A 9,378-nucleotide genomic window follows, 5' to 3' on the forward strand; every position below is an offset into this window, starting at 1 on the left:
TAATTATGTGTCCGTTTGGATTCTTACTATTCTTTTGCAAAATAAAAACACTAATAATTATGTGTCCATTTGGATTCTTAGTATTCTTTTGCAGGACACAAGCATAACTGGGGGGTATCTTAAAATCCTTTCAAGATCTGAGATTATAATAACAGTGAAAAGTGGAGATGTATTACACTTAAGTGGGGGAGGGGCATTCCAGACGTCCACATTCCACCAGGGAGCTCCCCTCTGCTGGTTGCCAGGCTCACTTTTCCTACAGGTGAGCAGGTGTCACGGAGATGGCAAAAGGAAGTTTTGTCAGAACTGAAACTGTCTCAATCTCCCAAATGAGAACTTGACAATTATGATGGTTACAATTGTCAACATGACAGAATTTAGTTACCATGGAAACAAATCTCTAGACACGTCTATGAAAGGATTATCTAGATCAGGTTAAGTGATATAGAAAAACACTCTAAATGTGGACAGTGCCTTTCCATAGGACAGGGTCACAGACTGAAACGAAAGGAAGAGTGAGCTGAGCACAGACATTCAAGGTTCTCTGCCTCTAGACTGGACAAAATGTGACCACCTGTCTCCTGCTCCTGCTGGCAGTTACCTCCCCTGCATGACAGATTGCATCCCACGGAACTATAGGCCAAAATCTAATCTTATTTTCTCAAGCCACTATTGTCAGGTATTTTCATTGTACCAAAAATACAAGTAACTAACACAAAAAAAATAAACATTTTGAGGCCAGAAATGAGTCTCAGTCCAAAGACCTGGTTAATTTTCAGTCCTGTCTGGTTGTTAAGCTACTATTTGACTCATTAACCCACAAGCCATGGTGGTTCATTCTTCCCGTTCATGGTTTTGTAAAATTGCATTATCAGTTCCAAGTACCAGCCACCTAAATAAGTAGATATTTATTTTAATGAGAATACTGAATCATTGCTAAAGAAATATAGCATGTATATCAAAGATATGCAAACTCTTAGATCATTGTTGAAACTTCCTATGCCAGCAAACTTGTCACTTAAATAAGTGAATACTTACATTTAGTGAAACATACTATGCATATTGAACATAATGCAATCAGATCCATCACTGAGTCCTATGTCACCAAACACAGTCACCAAGGGTGCAACATCTGACCTCCAGGGTACTGTCAGAAAGAAGAAATTATAGTTGGCAACATTTAGATTCATGGCCTTTCACACCAGAAATTCCAACCAAAAGTGCAAGTGAATCTGAGAGGTGGTGGCGCACACCTTTAATCCCAGCACTCGGGGGACACAGACAGGTGGATCTCCGTGAGTTCGAGGCCAACCTAGTCTACAGAGTGAATTCCAAGACAGGTCTGAAGATACACAGAGAAACTCTGTCTCAAAAAAAAAAGTGAAGGTCAAATCCATCATATCTACAAACATAGGAAGCTGTCACTCCAATGGTGTCTGATCATTGTGCAATGGTTAGCAAAAGCACACGCTAAGGGAGTCACAGCCACTAGCAGGCAGGTAGGGGGATGAAGCGGTAGAGAGGCTGTAGTCTTCCACTGCTGTTACAGCTTTGACAGCACAAACAACAGAGAATGAGGACAATCTTCTCAAAGTGCAGCCTGTCAAGTCCTCAGGACCCCGAGACCTGTTCAGAGAACGCAGGACACTCAGATCTATTTTCACAATACCAAAGCGATATTTCCCTTCATCCTGTTGACATTTGCACTGATGTTGCAGAAACAACAATGTTGGGTCAAATGTCGTGTGCCTTAACATGAAGCAATGGAGTCACATCAATTTTCTAATAATATCCACTGTGTTCTTCCCTGCCACATATTCATGAGAAAAAGGGTGGCTTCAGATAAACATTTTATTAACTCTATCAGCTTTCTGGGGTTGCGTGTGCCTCTTTGTATGAATGTGTGCATGTATTATTGGACAGTTACAACTCAGGGCCCTGCATTAGTCTGCTCAGGTTGCCATGAGTGTTTATTCTTAATCAATAGAAACTTATGTTCTCACAGTTCTTGAGTCTAGAACTCAAGGACTGGCAGGGTTGGTTTATTCTGAAGCTTCTCCCCTTGCTTTGCAAATGGACAGCTTCTTGCCACATTACCACATGGACTTTCTTCTGTGAGCACACATTCTAAAGTCTCCTCTTCTAAGGACATCATTTGGGTGTGCAGACAATGTAGCTATAACATCTGTCATCTCATTAATCAGGGTATTGATTTAGCTGATCTGACTGGCTACATAGTGTCCCTCTCCTCCCTCCTGTTAACTCTGTATGTATCCCTCCCAAAGCAATGCCCTTGATAGAGAAAGACAACCTTCCCCAATAGAGAAAGACCATCTTTAAATAAAGGGCAAACAAACGAGCCACGTTGTGCTCCCAAAATAGAACCTGCAAACAAATTGCCAAGAGTATCAGTTATATTGAACTAGGTCTCACCCTGGCAGCCTCATTTCCAAGTACAGTCATGTTCTGAAGTTAGAGGATGTTGTGGAACTCTGTCTCTGGGGCACGACATGGATGTTTCTAACTTGAAATCTGAGCATATATGAATACCTGCAGGATACCCATTGACAGAGTGGATGGACAGGGAGCTCAAAAGGCAGTATGCAGGGCCCCAGAGGATTATAAATTGATATAAAAGTATATATAAGCTGACAGTTTCCCAAAAATGGGAAGTATTTTCCTCAATATTGTAGCTGCCCAGAAAGAAAGAGAGAGAGAGAGAGAGAGAGAGAGAGAGAGAGAGAGAGAGAGAGAGAGATTAATGAAATCTGGCATTAGGGATTCAACATGTGTATATGGGGAAGACTGGGGCATAATTCAGCCCATAATACTTACATACAAGTAAAAACATTAATTTTAATAAATTCTCAACCCTTGAATATATCTTCTCGGTGGTCTGTGTGACAAAATTGGATGTATGCATAAAGCATTTTTCAGCATGACTTAAACCACAGCCATTATGAAGTAAACAGAAGCACTGTTTTTCATGAAACAGTTTTATTTGAAAGAGTGACTGGCAGCCATGGCAATTCAAACTTGAGGCATTTTCTTTCAAATGAATAAGCTGAGCTGGTCACATGTTATATGACTTTTCCTGTTCGGATCTACTGATCCCAGATAGGGCACCAACAACAGATCAAGAAAATGGTTCCAAGTCTAGCTTGATGAATCAGTGGGTGCGTTGGAGTTGCTAACGCAGCCTGGGAGCGGGGCTACAAGCACATCAGCAACTAAAAGGCAACCACATCAACAAAAAGGTGATGAGCAAAAGGCTCATGAGCATTGGCAATAACTCACAAAAGCTGCACCCACAGAGCTTGCTAGAAGACTTGCAGTCAAGTCCAGCAGACTCATCTCTCCCCAGAGAATGTTTGCAGCTCATAGAGTCTTAAAGAGGAGCCTTGCAAACTACGAACTCCTGCACCTTCTAAGCATAGTTGGTTAGCTGCCGGAGTCTCCTGATTCTCACTCCATGAGAGAGTGTTTCAATTCAGTGAAAATAACAGCATAACATCAGCTAGGGAAAACTAGCGACTGGAGGCTGGGAGATGGCACAGCAGTTAAAGAAGCTGCTGTGCCAATGTGAGGACTGGAGTTTGGATGCTCAGAACCTCTGTAAATGTTTGGCCATCATGACAGCCACCTGCAATTCCAGCTTTGGAAGGCAGGGATGGGAGGGATCCTCTGAGCGAGCTGACTGGCAAGATTAGCCATGTCAGTGAGCTCAGACTTTGCTCAAGAACCCTGCTTCAGCCAGCAATGGAAGAGAAATTCAGGGTGATTTTAGACCTTAACCTTGTGCCTCTGCTTGCACTAACATGAGTGTGCACAAATATACCTACACACATGCAAACATATATACCCACATGTAAACCACATACACATGAAAACAGAAGAGATACTGGTGGTGGTAGTGGTGGCCTTAATTACGGCTATATTTTTCATATTATATAATTCAGTGTAACCATGAAGCTGCTTTACTCATTGAATCAGTTGTTTCCCTGTTGAATGATGGATGGTGTCACAAAGCCATCCCTGGGCGGACGTTCCATCTAAACCTTAGAAGGATAATTGTTTAAATATAGCAAATACAATAAGTTCACGAGCATGCTTTCCAACTCCAGGTTTTAACATTCAAGAAACTATCTCTTGTCACATTTTGGTTGTATTAGCAAAAGTACTATTGCCACAAGCCAGGCATGGTGGCTCATACCTGTAGTCCCAACAGTATGGAGGCCAAGGAAGCAGGATCACCATGGGCTCAAGGCTAACCTGGGCCTTGAGTGAATTCCAGCTTGGGCTACCTAGTAAGACTCTGTCTCTAAAATACAAGCAAACAATATCGGCATGCATGGAACAAAATAACCTGTAGCCGTGGGTTGTTAAGGGTATTTAACATGCCCCCTTAAAAACTTACTACCTCCCTTTGGCTAGCCAGACACACTGTCAAATGCCTTCTAAATATTTCTCCTCAGACCCATGTGTCAGAATCCTTCAGGAAGGAGACATCCCAGAATCCAAAGGGACTGTTTGTATCAAAGGACTCTAGGTGCTAGCTGTCCCTGGGACACAGAAAGGGCAAGCTTTAGGGGTCCAGAGAGAGACAGAGGGCGGTGGTGGGTAGACTGTGGGAACAAAAGTATGGGAGAAGGGAGGAATGTGTGGAAAAGCAGAGTGGGGGGGCAGCCCCAATGAAGTTTGATCAAGGGGGGGGGTGCTCATCTGCTGAATCAGGAGCTGAGAGAATTAGGTTTGGAAGCTGGGCATAGTAAAACCTGACTTGCAGAACAGACAGAGAAACCAAGGGAAGGACAGGAGTGGGGATTAAAGGAGGCTTGAAAACAGGGAACCTCTGTTTCTGGCTTCGCTGGAGGAGTTTTGTCGAGGTTCTACAAAGGAAAGGTTAAAGCAAACCAAATTTAGGCCAGAGGTTTGGGTTGTCAAGGGACATATTGGAACCAGCCCAAGATCTGACTTGAAGGCCATTTGAAACATCTTAGAGGACAATCCAAAAGATTGTCTTTGGGAATTAAGGAGACTGCCTATGTTTGTAGGTCTAAAATGAGCCAGGGCTCATTCCTCTTCCGCAATGTCCCCCAGAGATGGAAGTGCCATCAGAAGAAAGTTCCCAAGAAATCAAATTCCCTGGGTCCTGAAACAGGGGACGTCCCAGGGTGCCCCTGGAAAGTGGGTTAGCCCTTACCTACTATGTGCTGAGCAGTGGAATGACCTGTGTTAAGCGTAGAACTGGGAGCGGCAAAAATGGCCATCTCAGGTGCTGGAGATAGCGTTAGGATAAGACAGTGAGCTTACCACTCCTGCCGACAGAGTTAAGACAAAACTCTTACTCCTATCACATGGCCATGAGGAGCTAGAAACCCTGACCCCAAATGGGGTGAGGTCCTGGGTGGCATACTGGCTGGCCAACATTCAGCCTTAGTTTTAAGGGTGGAGTGACCTTCTGAAGGAAGGAGAGATAAGAAACCAGAGCTGGGGGATAGGCTAAAAGTCCTGTGAGGGAAGGGGTCTGGTGAGGCTGTAACCATCTGGGAAGCCTTTCTTGGTCTTTGGTGTCAATGAGTAAGAATTTATATATAAGAATTAAACGTGTTGGAAGAAATAAAGGATGGGAGTTTAGATGACCCCCAAACAGCAAGATCCCAAACATTTAGGTAATGCCAGAGAGGTGGCAGCGATGTGGACACATGACCCAGAAACACAGTGACCAGAGTTCTAGAGAATGTAGACTACATGCTTCAAGGTAGGATACTATAGGAAAATGGACAGAGGGTTTCCTTAAGGGCAGAATGGGGAAATTGGATAACCATCCAATTTCTCAGATAAACTGTGTTTGAAATGGCAGACTCTGTTGTTTCTTTTCGCAAGGCTGGTGTCTGAGGTCAGGGTCAGTTGCTTTTCTTCTGTAGTATCCAAATGGTCAGTTTCCTGAGACTCTGAGTTCAGTGTAGAAGCTTGGCTTGTGGGTAGAAGTTCTTTGATATAGATATGAATAATTTGCATTGGTATGGATTTTACAGTCTATTTTGTTATATGTATATGTATTTCTGATCTTGATTAAGGTATTGTGATTGTGTAGTTCATTAAAAAATGTAATGTATAATTAAGAAATATAGGTTAATGGATAATCATCAGTAATAGTAGTCATGTTAGTTAGATTTTCTAGATATATAGAGATACATTTCAGTTAGATAGACATTCTTCATATCTTTCAAAGACTGCAGAATATGGCATTTAATGTTTTAATAACTTAAAACTTTTCATGACAATGAGACACTCTGCTCCTGGCAGCACCAATCTACTTCAAGAAGAAGATGGGCATCGAAGAGGATCCTTATGGAGTTTGATAGCCATTTGGGCAAGAAACTGTTCTTGCCTGGACTGTTGCATAAACTGGACAAAGAGAACCCGCAGAGAGAGGACTGCTGAACTTGCCTAAAGGTGAGATGGTCTTTCGGGGTTCCTGACGCATGAAAGAGTCTGCAAGACATTCTGCAGGATACAGCAGAAAATGACTGAACTGTCTTTGGAATTTCCTGCTTGATGAAAATGTCTGCTGGATACTATGGGCCTGAAGGCTGAAGATGGATACCCCAACAGTACAAAGGAACTTTGGGTGACTGTCCAGGCAGCGAGATGTCTTTGTCATTTCTAGAGTTTGAAGTTTCTTAGTTCTTGTTTACTTAGGTAATATTATATCCTTCTGGAGTCTTTGATGGAGTTGAAGAATGGATAGGTAGTTATAGTTTTCCTTAGTTATGATAAAAGATAAAATAGATATAAATATTTTAACTGTAATTCTTGCTTGATAACTGTTTTGCTATATGTAGTTTTGCTATGTTAAAGTTAAAGCCTTCCTTTTTTTGTTTAAACAGAAAAAGGGGAAGTGATGGGGGACTGTCATATGTCAATCTATTGATTTCATTGGTTAAGCAATAAAGAAACTGCTTGGCCCTCATAGGTTAAAACATAGGTGGGTGGAGTAAACAGAACAGAAGGCTGGGAGAGAGAAGCTGAGTCAGTGAGTCGCCACGATTCTCCCACTCCAGACAGACGTAGGCTAGAATCTCCCTGGTAAGCGCACCTCGTGGTGCTACATAGATTAATAGAAATGGGCTAAGAGGCTGAAACTAAGGGGCCAAGCAGTGTTTAAAAGAATATAGTTTCCATGTAATTATTTCAGGGCATAAGCTAAAGCTAGCTGTACAGGCGGCAGGGGTGCCAAGGACGCAGCCCTGCAGCTCCAATTACTACTACAGTTCTTTACTCTCAATCTGTAGCACTCAGCTATTTCTGTTGTGACTATGTTCTGTAATAAATATCTCTAAATTTTCAGTGGTTTAATGTCTTGCTTTTGCAGCAGGCCAGCTGAACTTGGCTTCAAGACATGAATTGTATTCAAGTCGATTCTGCATGATATAAAAGGACCCAGGCAGAAGCAGCAACAAATTTCTACATCATAGAAGGCTCAAGAACACTGGCAGAAATCCACAATGAGGAGTCCCTGCTTGGAATCAAAATACTATCATTTGCGTCCAAAACACCAATGTCAAGAGAGTAGGGGTACATCACACCTATAGCAGATCATGCAGGATCAAATCTGGATGCATACATCTGTGGAGGAAGGGAATGAAGATCTGGGAACTCTAACAGCTGTATCCTCATTGGGGGTACCAAATTTTCTTTTCCCACAATAGTCTCACTCAGAGCAGTTTCTCATGCTGCTTCTTGGTAAAGTTTACACCAATACTAGGAAGAGTCTGTGCATGCCATATTAACCAGTTTGATTAGTTCTTCAGCACAGTGACCAACCACCTCTGGAAGACTAACCCTCAGCAGGAGCTACAGTCAGGGATCTGAGTTACAGAGGTACTCTTGACCTCTGCATGTGGCCGTTGCATCTAGGTGGACAGGAGTCATTAAAAGACCACAAGTAAAATAGCAACATCTAAATTAAGTCATGAACTTCTCTAAGACCTCCAGGGAGTGAATATCAATATTTTTTTTCAATCCTACTCTTTTTTTGATAAACACAACACTCATACATGCACGTTACTCAACATTTAACAAAGTCACTTAAGAAGAACCTCTTGTGAGGCCTGAACCAGGAGCTCTGCAGGTCCGGACACAAGTCTGGGACCTCTGAGGGAATAAGCCGGAACCAGAGATCTCTGTGGGTCCAGGGTACGGATCCAGAACCAGCGAGAAAGAAAAAAATTTCCAATCAAATGGACCTAAGACAAGCTGGTGTAGATATCCTAATATTTAACAAAATAGACTTCAAACTAAAATCAATCAAAAGAGACAAAGAAAGACATTTCATATTAGTCACAGGAAAAAATCCATCAAGAGGAAATCTCAATATTAAATATCTATGCCCTGAATACAAGGGCACCTTCATATGTAAAGAAACACTTCTAAAGCTTAACAGCTTAACTCACATATTAAACCCCACACACTAATAGTGGGAGACTTCAACACTCTACTCTCACCACTAGACAGGTCTGTCAGACAAAAAAAAAAAAATTTAACAAAGAAAAAAAAGAACCTCTTTGTTGCCATGTCCCAACAGCCATCCTCACAATGATCAAAAACAAACAAGATTAGCATTGGAGGCCTCTAGGAAAGACCCAAAGGGCGAAACTCAGCCCAAAGCAGAAGTCAAATATCTGTATAACTAAGATGTATCTATTGTATTCAGGCAGAGTTACTGTCTCTGCTTGCTCTGGTTGTGCCCTGACCGAGGGCACTGGACCAGAAGACCTAACTAGACTGTATGTGGCCCTAGTACAGGACAGCACCGGCTGGAGAACTGAATACCTTTTATAAAGCCCACAAAAGAGAGTTCTCTTTACCAAGCTGGAACCTATGGTGCCGCCTCTGCAAGCCCAGCAGGTTGTCATTTCTGACTCACACAAAGCGCCATATGGGCTACTGGCTCCAAATTAAGTAAGCAACTAGGAGGTCAATGGAGAGGATAAAATTTTTAATTTACTTGAAAGCCTTTTTGCGGACCGTATAACACTATTCAAGTGAAAAGTAGGCAGGCAAAGGTGGTTCTGAGGCTTAGCGGGAGGGAGGAAAAATTATATTGGCCTCAAACATTCTCTGCCTAACCCACAGCATGTAGAACACACGGGAGACTTTCAGACAGCTAACACACTCCTCCCTGGGAAACCATCTCAGAGAAGACTGGACAAAAAGTATGGATAGGAGTGAACTTGACAGTTTCTAGCAGTCCACTCTGACCCCCAGGGTCTCCAGCCAGCAGGGCAGTGAGCATTGGACAGTAGTGCCCAGGCAAGTCTGGCCTGAACTAACTGCCGAATCCTTTGATCTCGCTGTGGTTTGACTTGCAGA

The 9,378-nt window shown here is 42.6% G+C and overlaps 1 gene segment (V, D, J or C); it reads left to right on the forward strand.

Moving 5' to 3' along the window:
* LOC142836109 (T-cell receptor alpha chain constant-like) overlaps positions 1–9,378 on the forward strand; it is a 417,115-nt gene that overhangs the window by 311,116 nt on the left and 96,621 nt on the right.

The sequence above is a fragment of the Microtus pennsylvanicus genome, chromosome 15, assembly GCF_037038515.1.
Source record: "Microtus pennsylvanicus isolate mMicPen1 chromosome 15, mMicPen1.hap1, whole genome shotgun sequence".
NCBI lineage: Eukaryota > Metazoa > Chordata > Mammalia > Rodentia > Cricetidae > Microtus > Microtus pennsylvanicus.